The 22,865-nt window shown below is 36.9% G+C and overlaps 1 pseudogene; it reads left to right on the forward strand.

Annotated features, from left to right (window-relative positions):
* The first annotated feature begins 232 nt into the window (after nt 1-232).
* LOC102837524 lies at nt 233-1,095 on the forward strand (annotated as a pseudogene).
* The last annotated feature ends 21,770 nt before the right edge of the window (nt 1,096-22,865 follow it).

Here is a 22,865-nt window from a genome sequence, read left to right on the forward strand (position 1 = left end):
CCATTGGTTTATTTGCTCCCAACACATATGAAGAAATGTTCATGATCACTAGCCATTACAGGATGCAAATGAAAACAACAATGAGATATTATCTCACACCATCAATAACAGCAAAGGTCATAAAAGTAGAGGGCACCCTGGTGTGATTCCATCCTGCGCAGCTGTTTTCAGAAGCAGCAATCCAGTTATCTCTGCCCTTCTTCTCTATCACCTAAGTGCGCATCGTCACCCCATGGGGGGTTTGATGGAAATGGACATGAGCCCTCTGAGGCTCCAAAATTATTTCTTTGGTTGTGAACTAGAAGACAATAAAGATGATCAGTTTAAAGTGGATAATGATGAAAATAAGCACCAATTATCATTAACGGCCAATTTAGGGGCTGGTGCCATGGACGTATTGCACATTGTTGAAGCAGAGACAATGAATTATAAAGGTAGCCCAATTAAAGTCACACTGGCTACTTTGGAAATGTCTGTATAACTAACGGTCTGTCTTCCTCGGGGGCTTGGAAATAACATCACCAGTTGTCTTACGGTTGATGTGTGGCTCAGGACCTGTGCATATTAGTGGACAGCACTTAGTAGCTGTGGAGTCAGATGATGAAGAAGAGAAAGACATGAAACTCTTAAGTATATCAGGAAAGTGATCTGCCCTTGTAAGTGGTAACAAAGTTCCACAGAAAAAAATAAAGCTTGCTGCAGATGAAGATGATGATGATGATGACAATGATGATGAAGATGTTGATGATGATTTTGGTGATGATGAAACTGAAGAAAAAGTTGCAATGAAGAAATCTATACAGGATACTCAAGCTAAAAAGGAATAAAATCAAACCAGAATGGAAAAAGACTCAAACTGTCAACACCAAGATCAAAATGTCAATAATCCTTCAAAGAAACAGGAAAAAAACACCTAGAACACCAAAATAACCTAGTTCTGCAGAAGATATTAAAGCAAAAATGCAAGCAAGTATAGAAAAAGCTGGTTCCCTTCCCAAGGTGGAAGCCAAATTCATCAATTTTGTGAAGAATTGTTTCCGGATGACAGACAAAGAGGCTATTCAAGATTTCTGGCAGTATAGGTAGTCTCTTTAAGAAAATAGTTTAAACAGTTTGTTAAAATACTTGGTGTCCTTTTTTATAATAAAGAGTGAAAATTTACCCTACCAAGTCTGATAAATGTTGTCCAGGTTCATTTGACAAGAATGTGTTGTCCAAAATGCCTATTTAGTTTTTAAAGATGGAACTTCACCCTTTGCTTGGTTCTAAGTATGTATAGAATGATATGACAGGACATAATAGTAGCAATGGTCAGACACATAGAAATGGTGGGGAGACAAAAATACACATGTGAAATAAACTTAGTATTTTTTTTTTTTTAATGTTGTTGTGTTAAGTGCCATCAAGTCGGTTCCGACCTATAGCGACCCTGAACAGGGTTTCTGAGGCTGTAAATCTTTATGGGAGTAGAAAGCCTTTCTCCTGTGGAGCAGCTGGTAGTTTCGATCTGCTGATCTTGTGGTTTGCAGCCCAATTCATAACCAATATGCTACCAGAGCTCCTTAGAGGACAATGAATACTGGTGAGGATGCAGAGAGACTGGACACTCCTGCATTACTGGTGGGATTGAAAATGATCCAACAGTGGTTACAAATTGCTCTGCCAACTTTAAGATCAGCAGTTTGAAACTACCAGCTGTTCCACGGGAGAAAATTGAGGCTTACTGCTCCAATAAAGATTTACAACCTCAGAAACCCTATGTACTAGGGTTGCTATGAGTCGGAACCAACTCCACGATACATAACCACCACCACCACTCTCCAGTCTGGAAAGCAATATGGTGCTTTATCAGAAGGATAGAAATAGAAATACCTTATTATCCAGCAAGTCCTCTACTTAGTATTTACCCTCAAGAAACACTAGCCATAACAGAAGTAGATACATGCACACCAGTGTTAATGGCAGCACTATTTACAATAGCAAAAAGATGGAGGCAGCCTAAGTGCCCATCAACTGAAGAATGGATAAACAAACTGTGGTACATACACAAAATAGAATATTATGCTTTCTTGAAGAGCAACAAGTAAGTTGTAAGCCACTGTATAACATGGATGAACCTTGAGGACATTATGTTGAGTGAAATCAGTCAGTCACAAAAGGAGAAATGCTGCATAGGACCACTATTGTAAAAGACTAAGAAAAATAACCTATACTAAAAGGGGGGTCATTTGCTGGTTACCGGGATGTGGGGGGTGAGGTGGGGGGAAGGGGGAGCACAAGGTAAGGAATAGACAGGGGATAGTTTGGCTGCTGGGGAGAGGGGTAATACACAAGAAGGGGGAGGTGAATAGAAGAACAAGGTGGATGGGAGAACAGCCAGGGAGTTTTCATGGGCTAAGTGGGACAGAGATAAAAATAATGTATGCACAACCTTGGAAAAACAGGGCTCTGGAATACAGGGATTGAGGCATAGTTGGAATGCATAAAAGGGGGAAAATAATGTTAAGATGCTAGGCTGTCTTTTGAATCTTTGTTTCCCTTACATACCATTGTAAAATAGACACTTGAGAGGGAGAGAAAAGAATAGCCAGAAATACCACTGTAGAAAGTTTGCAAGTCCATCTTCTGCCTATAACTGATTGGACTACCTACAATGGGATTAGAATGTACCCAGTGAAGGAGGCTTCCTGTGGAGCATCTGCATTGCATAAAATCATAGGTGGAATCCTAAACACCATCTAGAATCTTCTGAGTTGGAAAATCTCCACTTGAAAGGACAAACAGACCAGCTTAAGAGTGGCTACAACAGAATAATCTTTTTGAAAGAAAGATCAACAGAAAAAAAAAAAAAAAATAGCAATGGCAGTCCAACTGACTAGTACAAGAGCAAGCAAATTGCTCATCCAGGAGATACCAAGGCAAGTGGCAAACCCTCTTCCAAGTCTAAGACTCTAGGCGAATATGTGAGCAGACATGTGGTTTGACTGGTGGCCATATTGTTCATCAAGAAGGGGAAGTGAGGGAAAAACAGCAATGAAGCTCTGAGCTAAGTCCTACCACGTTCAATAGACTCCTGTGACCCGGGGTGGAGACTTTGTTGGCCAGCAGTATGGCAAGTACTGGGGACTCCTAGGCCTAGTATCAGTGACATAGCTGCCAGGGACCAGCCTCGACACAATTATTAGGAGGGTCTTGATAGGAGGATGTGGAGTCAGCGAATGAAAAATAAAATAAACTCAAAGAGTCAATGGGTCATTTTGAGTCTCAGGCAGATGGTGGTAATGGCTCTCTCTGATGACTCCCTGCTGATTGCTGCCTTGACTCTTTATTTCAAAATTGTTGCTTCTTATATCGCATTTAGAATATACAATGATCTCATAATAGTCACTTACAAGTAGTTACAAATCAATCAAATATTATATTGTTACATCAACAACGGTACAAGAGGAACACAAGGTCACCAAGCATTCCTGTGTCTCTATGCTCCTTAGTTACTCCTTAGTTACCGTGATAACGTCTGCCTTCTGTGAGCGACTCTTTTTCTCTCTAATCCTCCCTAAAATGTCTAGTTAATTTTAAACAAAGTTCTACCTCTTAATTTCTAACTTTACCACATCTATTACTTTCTATAGATTCATTACAGATTATAATCAAAAACATAATTTTTACTATAACTGGTTATACATATAATTGATTAAACAATAAAAACAAGAACATAAAAGTACCCTAAAGTTTCATAGTTAAGAACAAAGTAGTAATTCTCTCATGCTAACAATTTCTCAAAACGTCTAATCAAACTCAAACCTTTGTTCCCAAGCTCTCACTGCCCTTGACTGTCTGCTAAGCTACTTTCTAAAAGCCTTAATGTCTTTGACTAAAACCACCTGGAATGTTTCTTACAATTTTAAGCTTGAATTGCTAAAACTTTAGCTAGTGTGATTATTTCTAACGTTAAAACTTATTGTTAATGTAAAAAACAATATTTATAATTACATAAGATTGAATATGGTGTGAAAGTTAATGTTAATGTGAAAGGTAACTATTATAAGGTGAGATTTGTTTAAAGTATCTAATGATTATGCAAAATTTTCTAAAACTTTTTATAAGGAAATCAGAACTAAACTATTTTTCCAAGGGAAAGCTAGAAACCACGGGTCCCCTGCATGAATCTTCCCCTGTAGCTTTGCTAACCAAGGGGGGCTTTCATTATCTCTCTGCTAAACAATGAATTTTTCATACATAAGGCTTCTCGCAGTTCTGCTCCTTGGCAGGATGGTGTCCGCCACATGGCCACTGAAGACTAGAGTGGAAGTGAAGCACCCAGCTGATAAGAAGCAAGGTGATATGCATAAGAACACCCGCACTTGCAGATAATACCCACTTGACTGGACTTCCACTGCTGGATGATCAGAACTCAACTAGAAGTAGAAAGAAGAGGAAAAAAAGAGTAATCTGATACAATTTGATGAACTTGACTTACCTATAGATGCAGTAGCTCAAAACAGGGAACAAATCTTTATAGCAAGGATCATTCCCACCCCCTCCATACACAGAGCAGACAGGGAGAGCAACTTGGACATTGGTTACCCAATGCCAGAGATGGAGGCAGAGAAGATAACATGGAGAGATGGAGCAGCTGGGAACTCTAGACCCAGAAAGGGAGAGTAGCTGTGTGCTGAAGACCAAGGGGCAGGCTTGTGGGGTGTACCCTTTTGTTGTTTGTTGATGCATGGAGGGGACTGTAATCATGGCAATGAAATAATATATGATAGGATGAATGGAAAACTAATGCTCTCCCATGTAAACTATCACATAATTTACAATAAAACATAGAAAATAAATAAATGTACACATCAAAAAAAGAAGGCAGAACCCAAATCAATGCCTTAACCCAACATCTCTAGGAAATAGAAAAATACAATAACAAAACCCCACAGTCACCAGAATAAAATAATTCAACATTAAGCACAAATGGGATACAAAACAAAACAAAAATAAAAGTCAATCTTACTGTAAGTTGATTCTTGAAATGATTAATAAAATTGACATATCATTGAAAAATTTAACAAAGAAGATAAAAACACAAATATGAAATGAAATAGATACTGTTACAACAGAACTAACTGAAATAAAAAGGATAATAAAATAATAGTATGATGAGGGGGCAATAAAGGCACGAAGTGACTGGCTTACAAGGTTTCAAGAGGGAGCTTAGTTAAGAGTGTGGGGGGAAAGAAAGAGTCCCCACTGAATAGTTATCATCTTGTCTAGATGGGTCTGGTGAAAGGAGATGGGGATAAGATTCATAAGATTCAGTAGTGAATAACTGTTATCATGACTAATCGCGACTGTCACAATTGTAAAGGTAGAAGTTTTGTAACAAAAAAAAGGGGAGTCATTAATCTTACAGTCCAGAAACAGAGGATCCTAGTACCATCAAGAGAGGAACACACAAATAGAATGTGGGACCTTATCCAGAGAAGCAGCAGCACCAGAGATGGAGGCAGAGATGGGGCATGGATAGGGGGAGTGGCTGAGGACTCTAGATTCATCAACTAAGAAGAGAAGGACTAAGAACTGGTGGCCAGGAGGCAGACTTGCTGAATGTGCCCTTTGGAGATATAATTTATTACATATGCCTGAGTGGGTTTTTTTGTTTGTGTGTTTTTTTAAAAAAAGTTAAAGTAGATAAAGAGAAATACTTTTAACTGATGGTATATGGAGGGGATTATAATCAATGTAATGAAACAAGTTATATGAATTGTTGAATGTGAAACTGATGATGTGCCCTGTAAACTTTCACTCAATCCACAATAAAAACCTTAAATTAAAAATAATAATAATAATAATAGTATGAAAACCTGTACTACAACAAATTTGAAAACTAGAAAAAATGAGCACATTTACAGAAATGCACTACTACTCAATATCTACTACTCAAAATTTTGTATCTATGTACACAAGAGACCACCAATATCTCTTGTGTACATAGATAGAAAATTTCTCAACAAAATGTTAATCAATAAAATCCAATGACTTATTAAAAATTTTAATAATAATATGACCAAGTGGGAATCAGACCAGGTATGGAAGGATGGTTCAACATCACAAACGACAATCAACCAGAAGACAAACTAAATGACTGGAATTTCCTAAAATTTAAATATCAAAAGACTTCACCAAAAGAATAAAGAGTTAACCTACAAATAGGGCAAAGAGCAATCAAAATTTTTAAATGGGCAGAGTACTTGAATAGACATTTCATCAAAGAAGATAGCCATGCAATGAACAAGCACACGAAGTAATGTTTGTTATCATTAGCCTTATTGCCATCTAGTTGATTCAGACTCATAATAGCCCTACAGAAGTACTCTTTATGGTTTATTAGATTATAAATATTCACAGGAGCAGACAGCCTCATCTTTCTCCCAGAGAGTAGCTGGTAGATTTCAATCATCATCATGAAGTTAGAAACACAATGTTTAACCCAATGCATCTCCAGCACTCCTCCATTAGCCACTACTATTGTTGTTAGATACTGTCAAGTTTATTCTGACTCATAGTGACCTTGTACAGGGTTTCTGAGGAGTAGCTGATGGGTTTGAACTGCTGACCCATGGTTCGCAGTCCAATGCTTATACTACAGTGCCACAGCAGGAGTCCATTAGCCATTGTTGTTGTTAAGTGTTGTCAAGTTGATTCCAACCCATAGCGACTCTGTATAAGATTTCTGAGGAACAGCTTGTGAACCTGAACCATCGACCTCGCAGATTAAACAACTTTGCAGTTCAGAGAATTAACCTACAGTGCCTCCAAAGAACATTTCAACATCTATCTTAAAGTACAATGTTGTCTATTGTTTAGTGCCATCAGATTCGTCATGATTTATAGTGATCTTGTATGGTGTTTCTATGGAAAAGCTGGTAGTTTTGAACTGTCAATCTTGTGGTTTCAAGTCCAGTACTAATTCTATAGCACCACACCAGGAGTCCTTAGCCAGAACAAAAAATGAGGTATCATCTAATCCTAGAAAATATAGCAAAATTAAAAACAAGAAACACATAAAACAAATGCTGACAAGAGTGTAGAGATATTAGAACCATCATATACTGCTAATGGGACTGTCAATTGATACTACCGCTATGGGAAATGGCATGGCATTTCTTTAAAAAATTGGAACGTGAAACACCATATGATCTAGCAATCCTGCTATGCCATGGATTTAATTGTGCCCTCTACTGAAAATATGTATCAGCTTTGTTGGACCATGGTTCTCAGTGATTTGGCAGTTATATGATGATCCCTCATGATGTGATCGGATGTGGTAAAACAATAATAGGATTAAAGATTGATACAGCATCCTTGGAGTTCTGGTGTGGCATAGTAGAATAAGCTCTGGACTACTAACCCCAAAGTTAGTAGTTCAAACCAACTGTTCCTCAGAAACCCTAGAAAGGGTTGCCATGAATCAGAACTGACTTGACAGCCCTTAACAACAAGAACAACAATACTTTAATCACACAAAGATACCAATCTGATGTAAGGAGGATTCCCAGTGGTGTGACATGCAATAACTTTATCTTACAGAAAGAAAAAAGAGTGGTGTGAATAGAGAAAGAAGGCCCACTACCACCAAGAAATAATAACCAGGAGTTTATCCCTTCGATCTGGGGTCCCTGTGAAGCTTCTATATCTAGGGAATGATTGATGTCAAGACACATGAAGATCTCCAAGAATACTGGGTCTACAGATGCTAGAAAGAGACAAGGACCTTTCCTCAGAGATGTTACTCTGAATTTAGACTTCTGGCTTTCTTAACTGTGAGAGAACAAATTTATATTCTTTAAAGCCATCCACTTTTGGTATTTCTGTTATAGCAGCACTAGATTACTAAAATACACTGTTAAGGACATTTGTCATTGTTGTTGTTAAGTGCAGTTGAGTCACTTCCACCTCATAGTGATCCTGTATAGGCTCTCCAAAGAGCAGCTGGTGAACTTGATTCGCTGACATTGAGGTTCAAACCAACTTTGCAGTCCATGGCATTTACCCACAGCACCACACCAGTGGTTTCCAAAAGATGGAAACAGTGTAAGTTGTCCATAAATGGATAAATGGATAAACATACTATGGCACATACACACAATGGAATACTACTCAGTGCCAAAAAAATACTAATGCATCTGCAAAACATCTCATAACATGGATGAATTTAAAGCGCATTATGCTGAATGTCCTTATGAACCGGTTACCTCAAGATCAGCAGTTTGAAACTACCAACTGATTGGCATTAGAAAGATGAAGCTTTCTACTCTTGTAAAGATTTATAGCCTTGGAAACTCCATGCAGTGTCGCCATGAGTAAGAACTGACTCCACCACCACTACCATGCTGAATGTATTTAATCAATCAAAAAAGCATAAGTATTGTATTCAGATCAGCTACTTTAAATACTGAAAGAAACATTCTTTGAAAGTTAACCACCTGGGTGGGAAGAGAAGTGATGGTAAATCTCAAACTAGATGGTAAGCACATATTAAGTAGGGTGAAGAGAAAGACAATATGCAATAAATCGGAGGTCAGTAAAAATGAATAAGGCTAAGAAAACACTAGGATGAAGACAAGAGTTACAAGCAACAAAGGTAAGTATTATTATATAAATAACCCTACAAAAATAACAATAGCAATAATCTATATGAATCCTGGTGTGGAACTGTGGTCAAAAATCTACTAGACTGCAAGGTCGGTTTGAACTGCAAGATCAGCTGTTCAAGCTCACCAGCCCCTACTTGGAAACAATATACAGGGTCACTATGAGTCAGAACTGACTTGATGGCACTCATCAACAACAACAAAAATGAGTGGATTCATAGATACATCCACAAAAGTTCATGAACATAGTAGATCATTTTGGGGATAAAGTTATGAAAACTTCTTAGCATAGCCAAACTACTTTCAGAGAGTGCATCTCTGGACCAGGGGATAGCCAGGTCAATTGGTATAACATAGTCCACAAAGACAATGTTCTACATCTTATTTTGGTGACACTTAAAAATTTGTAAGTGGTCATGTAAGGTGAAACTATTGCTCCCTCCTTGGACAAAGCCAAGAAATGTGAAGAAAGTTAAAGACAATTAGTCTCCTTGTGAACTCAAGCCTCAATGATTCTGAGAAAAGAAGAACTAGATGGTACCCAACTACTACTCACATTACTCTTAAAGGAATCACAATAGAAGTTACTGGAATATGAAGAAGAAAATGTGGAACAAAACGCAAAAGTCCTACAAAAAAAAAGTCTTACTGGTCTGACAGAAGGTAGTGGAACAACTAAAACTAGGTCTTTAATGGTGTTATTGATAGGTGTTTTTGAATCAGTACCATTTCATAGAGAGCTTATGCACAACAGAATGAAACATTGCCTGATCCAGCACCAACATGACGATCATTGATAAGATTTATTCCATTGATGCTGCCCTTCTGCCAATTCATCTCATTGGGGAATCTTCCTCTTTTTCTCTTACCTTCCAATTTACCAAGAATGATGACCTTCTCTAGGGAATTGTCCCTCCAGATGAGAGACAAACTCTGGCCATCCTTGCTTCTAAGGATCATCTGTCTGTAATTCTTCCAACACAAATGGTTTGTTCTTTTTAAAATCCATGGTACTTTTAATATTCTCTTTCAACATCATATGCAAATAAATCAATTCTTTTTTTGTATTCTTTATTCATTGAACCGTTTTCACATACAAATGAGAATATTAAAAATTACCATGGTTTGGGTCAGGCACACCATAGTTCACAAATTGACTTCCTTGCTCTTCAACATTTTAAAAAGATCTTGTAAAGCAAATTTTCCTAATGCAATACATTGTTTGATTTATTGACTGCTGAGTCCATGAATGTTGATGGTAGAGCTGAATAAAATTAAGGCCTTGACAATTTTAATCTTTTCTCCATTTATCTTGAAGTTACTTATTGTTTCAATGGTGAGAATTTTTGTTTTCTTTACATTGAAGAGCAACCCATACTGAACACTGGGGTCTTTGATCTTCATCAGTAAGTATTTTAAATCCTCTTTGCTTTCAGAAAGCAAGGTCGTATAGTCTGTATATCACATGTTGTTAATGAATCTTCCTCCAATCCAGATGCCATGATTTTTTCCATATAACCCAGCTTCTCAAATTATTTGCTCAGCATACAGATTGAACAAGTATGGTGAAGAATACAACACTAGCATACACCTTTCCAAAGTTTAAACCATTAAGTGTTCCCTTGTTCTATTTGAACCATGTTTCTTGTCCGTACAGGTTCTTCATGAACACCATTAAGAGTTCCAGAATATTCTTCTACACAATGTTGTCCATAGCTTGTCATGACCATACATTCAAAAGCCTGCATGTAGTAAATAAAGCACACATAAACATCTTTTTGGTGTTCTCTGCTTTCAGCCAAGATCCATCTGATGTCAGCAACAAGAACTTCCTTCAACGTTCTTGTCTGAATTGAACTTGAACCACTAATACTTCTCTGTCAATGTACTACTGCAGCCATTTATTAGTTATCTATAGCAAAATTTTACTTGCATGTAATATTAATAATATTATCAGATGATTTATTTGGAATAGGGTCAAATGTGAATCTCTAAGTCTGTTGGCCAGGTAGCTGACTTCCAAATTTTTTGGCGTAGATGTGAGTGCCTACAGTGCCACATCAATGTGTTAGAAGATTTCAATCTGTATTCCATCTATTAGCATGCGTTTTTGCCAATGCCTTCAGTGCACCTTGGACTTATTCCTTTAGTTTCATTGGCTCTTGATTGTATGTTACCTTTTGAAATGGTTGAATATTGACCATTTCTTTTTGGTACAATGACTCGGTTTATTCCTTTCATCTTTATTGGATGCTTTGCACATCTTTCAATATTTTGCCAATTTTGAGTTGTTGTTAAGTGCCATCGAGTCAGTTTCAACTCATAGAGACCCTGCAATGGGTTTGCTAGGGGTGGTTGGTGAGCTTGAACCACTGACCTTGCAATTCAATGCATTAACCCACAGCACCACATCAAAACTCAGATTTTGCCCATAGAATCCTTCAATATTTCAAGTAAAGTCTTGAATTTTTTCTTCAGTAACATCACTGAGAAATTCTGAGTGTGTTATTCCCCTTTGATTTTCTAACTCCTTTGCACATTTCATTACAATATTTGACTTTGTCCTTTGAAATTTTCTTTTCAGATCTTTTACCAGCTCATTTCTCTCATTTGCATTAGCATTTTTAAACTGGAAAGCAAGAGTTTCAGAGCCTCTTCTGACATTCCTTCTGGTATTTCATTCTTTCTTATTTTCTTAATAACCTTTTACTTTTTTTCTGTGTGATGTTCTTGATGTCATCACACAACTCATCTCATCTTCAGTCATAAGTTTCTAGTGCATCAAATATTTTCTTGTGATAATCTGTAAATTCAGGTGGGATATGTTCAATCATATTTTGGTTCTTGTGGATTTGTTTTAATTTTCTTCAAATTCAGGCTGAATTGTATATGAGCAATTGTGTGGATCATGACAAGCTATGGACAGCATTGAGAAGTATGAGTATTCCAGAACACTTAATTGTACTTCTAAGAAATCTGTACCTAGACCAAGAAGCAGTTGTTCGAACAGAACATGGGAACACTGAATGTTTTAAAATTGGGAAAGGTGTGAGACAGGGTTGTATTCTTTCACCATACTTATTCAACCTGTATGCTGAGCAAATAATATGAGAAGCTGGCTTCTATGAAGAAAAACGTTGCATCAGGATTGGAGGAAGACTCATTAACAATCTGTGATATGCAGATGATACAACCTTGATCGCTGAAAGTGAAGAGGACTTGAAACATTTACTTATGAAGATTAAAGAGCACAGCCTTCGATATGGATTACATCTCAATGTCAAGAAAACAAAAATCCTCACCACTGGACCAATAAACAACATTCTTATCAATGGAGAAAAGATTGAATTTGTCAAGGACTTCATTCTTCTTGGATCAACTATCAACACTCATGGAAGCAGCAGTCAAGAGATCAGACGACGTATTGCACTGGGCAAATCTGCTGCACAGGAACTTTTTAAAGTATTGAAGAGCAGAGATATCAGCTTGAGGACTAAGGTGCGCCTGACCCAGACCATGGTGTTTTCAATAGCCTCATATGGATGCGAAAGATGGACAGTGAATAAGGAGGATCATAGAAGAATTGATGCCTTTGAGTTGTGGTGTTGGAGGAGAATATTGAAAGTGCCATGGACTGCCAAAAAAACCAATAGATCTGTTTTGGAAGAAGTGTAGCCAGAGTGCTCCTTGGAGGCCAGGATGGCTAAGCTTCGTCTCTCCTACTTTGGACATATTGTCCGGAGGAAACAATCGTTGGAGAAGGATGTCATGCTGGGTAGGGTGGAGGGTCAGAGAAAAAAGAGGAAGACCCCAACGAGATGGATCAGCCAAGTGGCATCATTGATGGACTCAAGTGTGGCAGCAGTAGTGAGGGTGGCCCAGGATCGGACATTGTTTCGTTCTGCTGTGCATGGGGTCGCTATGAGTCGGTTCCGACTCGATGGCACCTGACAACAACAACAACAACAATTGACATTGCATTCCTAAGTCTGCCCATGATCTTGTTTTGGCTGACGATATGGACCTGTTCCACTGTCTCATCCTACAGATGGTGTAAATTTAATTTATTTGTATCCCATCTAGTGAGGTTCATATATATAGTTGTTTTTATGTTGTTTAAAAAAGTATTTGCAATGAAGTAGTATTTGGTCTTGCAAAATTATATTATGTGATCTTCAGAATTGTTTCTATCACAAAGGCTATATTTTCTAACTACTGATCCGTCCTCTTTGTTTCCAAATTTTGCATTCCATTCATCAGTAATTTTCAATATATTTGGATTTCATGTTTTTTCAGTTCCAGAATGAAGTTGTTAAATTCTTCCAGTGCATCAACACTAGCCTTAGTTGTTGTTGTGTAACTTTGAATAATAGTTGCATTAACTGATCTTCATTGTAGGTGTATGGATGCTATACTGTAGCAGACAGTATTGTACTTCAAGATAAAACTTGAAATGTTCTTTTTGATGATGAATGTGATGTCATTCCCTTTCAATTTGTCATTATCAACATAGTAAACTATGCGACTGTAGGATTCAGAATAGCTAATATCAGTCAATTTCAGTTCACTAATGCCTAGGATATTGATGTTTATGTTTTCCATTACATTTTTGACAGCTTCTAATTTTTATAGATTCATACTTTGTACTTTCCATGTTCTGATTATTAATGGATGTTTACAGCTCTTTCTTCTCATTTTGAGTTGTCACCATCAGCTATTGAAAGTTCTGAAAGATTTACTCCATTTGTCCCATCATGGTTAACTCTACTTTGAGAAGATAGCTCTTCCCTAGTCATATTTCTAGTGCCTTCAAAACTGAAGGGATCATCTTCTGGCACTATATCTGACAATAATCTTGTGCTTTTTATCATGTTTCAATAATACATATACTGGTACTCTCTGATATTGTTTCACTTATATTCATAAAATTTTCAGTGACTAAATATTCTGAAGTGGCCTATCTCTCCTTCCTAGTCCCATTTGGAAGCTCAACTGAAACTTGTCCATCATGGGTGACCCTCCTGGTATTTAAAACACCAGTGGTATAACTTCCAGAATTAGACTAGCATGCAAGCCACTACAGTATGAAAAACTGACAGACAAGTGGTGAAAGACTAGGCCTTAGACACCTACAAAGCCTGGAACTGAACTCATCTCATCATTCAACTTTCAGTCAAACAATAGATAGGCCTGTAAGTTGAATAATAAAACCTGAGTCATACCCACTCTTTAAAGCAAGGAATCTTAAGAGACCAAAAGACATCATTTGACCAGGAATAAGGCTCAGAAGGCAAGAAGGAAAGGAAAGAAGGATCTATGCAAATGATAGACAAGGAAGAAATTGGAAGAGTATGTTACACAAATAACAATAAAAATGTTTTAAAGATAATAAAAGTAAAATGTAAAAATGTAATTATTTACTTTGAAAAAGAATAAGATAAGTAAGCAATTTGAGTTTGAGTCCTGTTATGGCACTTTGGTTAATGCACTGGACTGCGATGTGGGCTTACACCAAAAGGCCCATAGTTCAACCTTACCAGAAGCTCCTTAGAAACCCTGTAGAGGATCACTATGGGTGAGCACTGCTTCGATGACACTTAACAACAACAACAACAGCAAACAGGGTATATTAGTAAATACATTAGCAGCCAGGAAAAGGGTTAAAAGCAACAAATTAAAAAAAAAAACAAAAAACAAAAACAGATTGCCCCATAAGTTTCTATATCCCAAGAAAAGTAGGAAGAGCTTTGAAAGATATGCTCAAACACTTACCAAAGTCACAAATCAACCCAGTCTTGATGATTTATGGAAAGTCCACTGATGCAGGCAGAAGCAAAAATACTCCACTAGAGAGCTTGAGGTTTAGAGTTTTAATTTGAAAGCTGTAAGACAAGATGTGGACATTTCATTACATTTTCTCTTCTTTCTCTCATTAATTCCATGATTTATTCAATATACATTTATTAAAGATGACATGGGAAATGAATAACTGGTGAAAAAGACAGCATTCAGTAGTCAAATTTACTATCCTAGGCCATTATTTATAACATCAAATAACGAAAGCTCAGGCAAGTACAGAAATCATCTAAACAGATTGAAGAAAATGCTTAGGAAGATTCACTAATATAATGAGAAAAAATTTAAATGATGTATGTGTATGTGTGTGTTATATCTATAAAATCAGATTTCATGAAGGAGAACCTATGCCATACTTTAATTATAGGGTGATAGCATACATTTCCTTTGAGTCTTTAAATTGCACTTCCAAATAGTCTTCATGGAGTCCTGATCTGTCACTGGTGGTAGGTTAAGCACTTAATAACTGCTTAATGAAAGGTCTGTGGTTCAAGTTCACCAACTACTCTTCAGGAAGCCTAAACAGGGTTGCTATGAGTTGGAACAGATTCAATGGCACTAACCAAATCAACTGGTCTTCATGTTTACATTCATTCACCTAATATTTTTTACCCAAAATGTGGAGCCCCCAATGGTACAATATAATCCAAATAATTCCACATATAGTCTCTGCTCCTCTTCGACCTCATTTTGTGTTACTGCCCATCAGTACTTGACCAATGGACTTCTTTTTGTTTCACAACTACAAGTCAGACCATCCTAAAAACCTTTATTCCAGCTATTCTGGCTTACCCCCAGAATAAATCTTTACCCCAGCTATCATCTTTCTAGAGTCCTGGTGTGGCACTATGGTTTAATGCGCCTGACTGCAAAGCCATTTGAACTGCAAGGTTGGTGGTTCAAGCTCACCAGTGGCTCTTTGGAAACCCTATACAGGGTGTCTATGGGTCAGAACTGACTCAATGGCCATTAACAACAACAACAATTATCTTTCTATAAATGGTTCATTTTATCATATACCCAAACTTGACAAATAATTTTCTCACAAAGTTTTTGTTGATAACACAATTTGTACTAGCTCTTCAGCCACTTTTTATTTCTTCATTTTATTATTCTCTTGGACCACGAAATTATAAGATCCATCTCTATCATCCAGTCACTATTTTATCCACCTCTTGGATGTTTCCTGGTATATGGAATAGAAATTCAATGTGATTATTTATCCTCTAACATTAGTAAATTAATACATGATGAAACAAAATCAATTGTTGAGTTTATGTCCAGTTCAAAATAATGGAGAAAATGATAAGTAATCATACTTATCTCAAAAGTTTACTGTTAGAAGTACTTGCAATAGGAGAAGTAAGCAATGCATATCTCAAATTTTTACCTAAAAGAATGTTTGCACACAACTATCAGCAAGACAATTAATAACAGTATTTAGCGAGTAATTCCCTCTTTTCTCTATCCTTTTCCATTCTGAGTAGCCATCAAATATTGTTTTATTTTGTATTTTACCTCTGTGTAAACTTTGTCTTGTTTTTCATATTTTTACATATATAATAATGATCTCATAAAATAGCCGTCCTTTTATAATTGGTATTTTATTCAGCATAATGTCCTCTAAATTTACCTCACTTTTGAAATGTGTCATGAATTTGTTGCTCCAAAGAGAGGTGACCCAATGGGATGCAGAAACCATCAGACAATCTCTTTGATAACCAGTACAAGTAAACTGTTACTAAAAGTAATATAGAAGTGGCTACAAGCATATATTGACAGAGAACTTCCAGAGGTTCAAGCCAGATTTGGAAGAGGCCATGGAATGAGAGGTATCATTGCTGATGTCCAATGGATCTTGGCTGAAAGCAGAAAATATCAGAAAGAAATTTACCTGTGCTTTATTGACTATGCAAAGGCTTTCGATTGTGTGGATCATGACAAACTATGGACAACGTTGCAAAGCATGAGTATTCTGGAACACTTAATTGTGCACAATTAAGTGTACCTGGACCAAAAGGCAATTGTTTGAACAGAATATGGGAACACTGAATGGTTTAAAATTAAGAAAGGTGCGTGACAAAGTTGTATTATTTCACCATACTAATTCAACCTGTTTGCTGAGCAAATCATCCAAGAAGCTGGGTTATATGAAGAAAACTGTGGCATCAGGATTGGAGAAAGACTCATTAACAACCTGCTATATGCAGATGATACAGCTTTACTTGCTGAAAGTGAAGAAGACTTAAAATATTTACTGATGAAGGTCGAAGAGTACAGCTTTCAGTATGGATTACATCTCAATGTAAAGATAACAACAATATTTACCACTGGACCAATAAACAACATTCTTATCAAAGAAAAAATGATTGAAGCTGTCAAGGACTTCATTCTTCTTGGATCAACTATCAATATTCATGGAAGTAGCAGTCAAGAAATCAAATGATGTATTGCATTAGGCAACACTGCTGCACAAGACCTTTTTAAAGTGTTGAAAAGCGAAGATGTCAGCTTGAGGACTAAGGTGTGCCTGACCCAAGTCATGGTATTTTTAATAACCTCATATGCATGCAAAAACTCGACAGTGAATAGGGTAGACCACAGAAGAATTGATGCTTTTGTGTTATGGTGTTGGAGAAGAGTATTGAAGGTGCCATGGGCTGCCAAAAGAACAAATAGATCCATTTTGGAAGAAGTGCAGCCAGAGTGCTCCTTGGAGGCCAAGATGGCCAAACTATGTCTCTCATACTTCAGACATATTGTCAGGAGGGACAAGTCATTGGAAAAGGATATCATGTTGGTAAGGTGTGTAGGGTCAGAGAAAATGATGAAGACCCCCAATAAGATGGATTGACCAAGTGGCAGCATCAATTGACTCAAGTGTGGCAACAATAGTGAGGTTGTCCCAGGATTGGGCAATGTTTCGTTCTGCTGTGCATATGGTTGCTATGGGTTGGTATCGACTCAAAGGCTCCTAACAATATCAACAAATAAGGGACCAAGTCTCACAATCCTAGCTCCTAAGGAGTATTCTGGCTGTACTTCCTTCCACACTGATTCATTTTTTTTCTGACAACCAATAATCTCCAACACCATAAAACAAATGCATCAATTATTCTGTGGTGTTCCTTATTCATTCTCCAGTTTTCACATGCATATGAGGTTGTTAAAAATGCCATGTCTTGGGACAGGTGCATCTTAGTCCTCAAGCTGTCATTATTACTCTTCAACACTTCAAAGAGGTCTTGTGCAGCAGGTTTCCCTAATGTAGTATGTCATTTGATTTCTTGACTGCTGATTCCATGAATGTTGATAGTGGATCCAAGCAAAGTGAAGTCTTTAACAACTTTAAACTCTTCTCCATTCATCATAATGTTATTCATTAGACCAAAGGTAAGGTTTTTTTTTTTGTTGTTGTTGTTGTTGTTGTTTTCCAGAATTGAGGTATAACCCATACTAAAAGCTGTGTGCTTTGATCTTCATTAGTCTTCTCTGTTTTCACCAAGCAAGGATCTATCATCTGTACATCTCAGGTTGTTAATGAGTTTTCCTCCAATTCTAAAGTCACTTTCTCATTCTTATAATTCAGCATCACAGATTATTTTCTCAGCATACAGACTAAATAAGTATGCTGAAAGAATACATACCTGGCAGACATCTTCCCTGATTTTAAACAATTCTGTTTACAATAGTCCCCTGTTCTATTCAATTACTGCTGCTTGTTCTATGTACAGTTTCCTCACGTTCCACAGGAGAAAGATGAGGCTTTCTGCTCCCATAAAGATTTACAGCCTCAGAAACCGTGTACAGGGTCACTTTGAGTCAGAATCCACTACATGGCACATAACCACCATGAACACAATTAAGTGTACTGGAATACCCATTCTTTGCATTATTATACATAACTTCTCAGGGTTCACTCAATTGAAAGTCTATGCTTATTTAATAAAGGTTTGGTTAAACATCTTTATGATATCCTCTGCTTTCAATCAAGACTCAGGTGACATTAGCAATGATATCCATCATTTCAAGTCACCTAATTAATCTGGTTGAATCTCTGACAGTTCCCTTTCAATGTACTGTTGCAGCAATTTTTAAATTATATTTAGCAAAATTCTATTTGCCCATAATATTAATGATATTTTCTATTTTCCACTATGTCACCTATATTTCTATTGGGTAAAAATATGGATCTCTTCCAATCTCTCTACTGTGATTAGAGACAGTTTTGTTTATTGCTATTACCACTTTGAGTACTCATTATATTTTTGCTATCAAGGTTATGTTGATTTTCTAGAATAAATATTGGAGCATTTCTTCATTTTCTAAGTTCTACAATAGTTCGTGTAGTGTTGGTGTAAGGTTGTCTCTGAATATTTTGTAGAATTCTCCAGTGATGTCATATGAGTCAGGGCTTTTGTATTTGCAAGGTGTTTTTTTTTTTTTTTTTTTTTTTGGAGGGGGTTTAGTTTTGTTTTTAACTCTTTAATCTATTAATGCAATCTTAATAAATCATATGGTTTATTATGCTGGGAATGACATATTTAACAGAAATGGTGTCCCATGCATTGTCAAAAACATAAATCAAGATTTGTCATGAGGTACAATGTTGTGTTAACAGGATAATATCCATACATCTACAGGGAAGACCAGTTAATATCATTAGTATTAAAATTTATGCACCAATGACTTAATATTGTGAGAATGATATTGAAGAATTCTACTAACTTCTTCAGTCTGAAATTGATCAAGATGAATTGATAATCACTGGTGATTGGAATGCAAAGATTGGAAACAAAGTGGAAAAATCAGTAATAGTAAAATATGGCCTTGGTGACCAAAATGATGCTGGTGATCACATGATAGAATTCAACAAAACCAAAGATTTGTTCATTTTAAATACCTTTTTAAACAGCATAAAATATGATCATATGCATGGACCTCACCAGATGGAATATACAGAAATCATAGTGACTACAACTGTGGAAAGAGAAATTGGAAAAGCTCTATATCATCAGCTAAAACAAGGCCTGAGACTGATTGTGGAACAGACCATCAATTGCTCACATATGCAAATTCAGGCTAAAGCTGAAGAAAATGAAAACAAGTTCACAAGAGGCAAAATATGGTGTGGAATATATACGACCTAAACTTAGAGATCATCTGAAGAACAGATTTGATACATTACACACTAAAGATTGAAGGCCAAAAGAGATATGGGATGACATCAAGAACATCATACAGGAGGAAAGCAAAATGTCATTAAGAAGACAAGAAAGAAGGAAAAGATCAAAATGGATGTAAGAAGAGACTCCAAAACTTGCTTTCAATTGTAGAGATGCAACAGCAAATGGAAGAAGTAAGGAGGTATAAAAGCCGGATAGAAAATTTCTAAGATAAGCTTAAGAAGACAAACTCAATTATTATTACGAAATGTGAAAAGAATTGGAGTTAGCAAATGAAAAGGGAAGAACACATTCTTCATTTCTCTAGATGAGGGAACTGAAGAAAACATTCAAATCTCATCATGCATTATTAAGGAATTCTCTGGGCAAGTTATTGAATGATAAAGAAAGCATCAGAAGAAGATAGAAGGAATACACAGTCACTTTACTGAAAGGAAATGGTCGATGTTCAAACTTTTCAAGAGGTTGCATATGATCACGAGCTAATGATCCTGACGAAAGAAATTTAAGGTGCATTGAAGGAATTGGCAAAGAACAAGGCACCAGGAATTGATAGAATACCAATTGAAATCTTTCAACAAAGTAAGGCAACAATGGGGCACTCACTCATCTATGCCAAGAAATTTGGAAGACAACTATCTGGCTAACTGATTGGAAGAAATCCATATTTGGGCCCATTCCAAGTAGAGGTGACCCAACAGAATGCAGAAACCATCAGACAATATCTTTGATATCCCATTTGAGTAAAGCTTTACTAAAGGTAATGCAGACATAGCTGCAACCATACACTGACAGACAGATTTCAGAGGTTCAATCTGGAATCATAAGAGGATGTGGAACAAGCAAAATACATTTGCTGACATCAAATGTATCTTGGCTGAAAGCAGAGAATACCAGAAAGATCTTTATCTGTGTTTTATTTACTGTGCAAAGGCTGTCGATTGTGTTGATTATGACAAGCTATGGACAACATTGTGAAGTATCAGTATTTCAGAACACTTAATTGTGCTCATAAGGAATCTGTACATGTACCAAGAGGCAGTTGTTCAAAGAGAACACAGGAACACAGAGACGTTTCAAAGTAGGAAATGTGTGCCCCAGGGTTGTATTCATTCACCATACTCATCCAACCTGCATGCTAAGCAAATAAGCCAAGAACTGGGTTATAGGAAGAAAAATGTGGCATCAGGATTGGAGGAAAGAACATTAACAATGTGCTATATGCAGATGATACAACCTTGCTTGCTGAAAGTGAAGAGGACTTAAAGTACTTACTGTGAAGATCAAAGACCACAGCCTTCAGTATGGATTGCATCTCAATATAAAGAAAACAAAAATCCTCACCATAGAACCAATAAACAACATTCTTATCAATGGAGAAAAATTTGAAGTTGTCAAAGACTTCATTTTTAAAGTGTTGAAGAACAAAGATGTCAGTTTGAAGACTAAGCTGCTCTGACCCAAGTCATGATATTTTCAATAACCTCATATGAATGTGAAAGTTGGACAGTGAACAAGGAAGACCATAGAAGAGTTGATGAATTTGAGTTATGATGTTTGAGGAGGATATTGAAAGCACCATGGACTGCCAAAACAACTGTTGGAAGAAGCACTGCCAGAGTACTCCTTGGAGGCGAGGATGACCAGACTTCGTCTCTCATACTTCAGACACATTGTCAGGAAGGACCAGTAATGGGAGAAAGATATCGTATTTAGTAAGGTGGAGAGTCAGATTAAAAGAGGAAGACCCCCATCAAGATGGACTGGGAAAGTGGCAGCATCAATATGCTTAAGCATGGCAACAATTGTGTGGCTGGCACAGGACTGGGCAGTGTTTTATTCTGTTGTGCATATAGTTAGTATTAGTGGGTACCAACTTGAAAGCACCTAAGAGCAATGACAACAAACTCTTCTTTTGTAATGTGTTCCTTGAGTTTTTTGTTTTGTTTCGTTTCTTTTTTAAAATTATGTATCAGTTTATGTAGGAAGTATATTTATAGAAATTTTTTTAATATGATTTTAAATAATATTCTATTGTGGGAATTTTTATTATCAGTTGATTCTGAAGTCATTTCATTTCTTATTTGGTTCATGTGCTTTATGTTCCACTTTTCCTTTGTGAAGTGATTTGTCTACTTTACAAATACAGAGAATCACCTTCAGATCTTGTTAGTATCTTTCTATTGATTTTCTTTCTTTGTAGATTTATTTTGCTGATGTCTTTTCATACATTTGAGTTGCTGCATTACTTACTGTTTTGAATTTGAACTTTATTTTTTTGTGTTGTTTTAGCACTGTAAATTGACCTCTAAGCACTGCTTTTGCTTTGCCACAAGGTTTTGGTATGTAGTGTTTTCACTACTGAATAATTCTAGGAATTCTATAGGTTCTTTCATCTTTGGTTTCTTCTGTTACCCAGTGCTTTTTTTTTTTTTTTTAATTAAGGTTTTTATTATGGATTGAGTGCAAGTTTACTGGACATATCATAAGTTTTACATTCAACAAATCATATACCTTGTTTCATTACATTGATTATAATCCCCTCCTTGTACCATCAGTTAACAGTATTTCTCTATATCCACTTTGTTGTTGTTGTTAAGTGCTGTTTACTCGGTTCTGACCCATAGAGACCCTGTACAGAGTTTCTGAGGCTGTAAATCTTTATGAAAGCAGAAAGCCTCATCTTTCCCCTGAGGAGCGACTGGTAGTTTCAAACTGCTGACCTTAAGGTTCGCAGCCCGATTAGTAACCCCTACACTACCACTTTAGCTCTTTAAAAAACACACAAACAACAAAAAACCCCACAACACTCAGGCATATATAATAATTTACATGTCCAAAGGGCACATTCTGCAAGTCTGCTCCTGGCAACCAGCTTTTAGTCCTTCTCTTCTTGTTGTTGTTGTCAGGTGCCATCGAGTTGGAACCGACTCATAGAGACCCTATGCACAGCAAAACGAAACAATGTCCGATCCTGGGCCAACCTCACTACCGCTGCCACACTTGATGCCATCCTTGATGCCACCTGGCCAATCCATCTCTGAACCTCCACCTTACCCAGCATGACATCCTTCTCCAATGACTGTTTCCTCCGGACAATATGTCCAAAGTAGGAGAGACGAAGCTTAGCCATCCTGGCCTCCAAGGAGCACTCTGGCTGCACTTCTTCCAA

Source organism: Chrysochloris asiatica, unplaced genomic scaffold (assembly GCF_000296735.1).
Source record: "Chrysochloris asiatica unplaced genomic scaffold, ChrAsi1.0 scaffold00189, whole genome shotgun sequence".
NCBI classification, from domain to species: Eukaryota; Metazoa; Chordata; class Mammalia; order Afrosoricida; family Chrysochloridae; genus Chrysochloris; species Chrysochloris asiatica.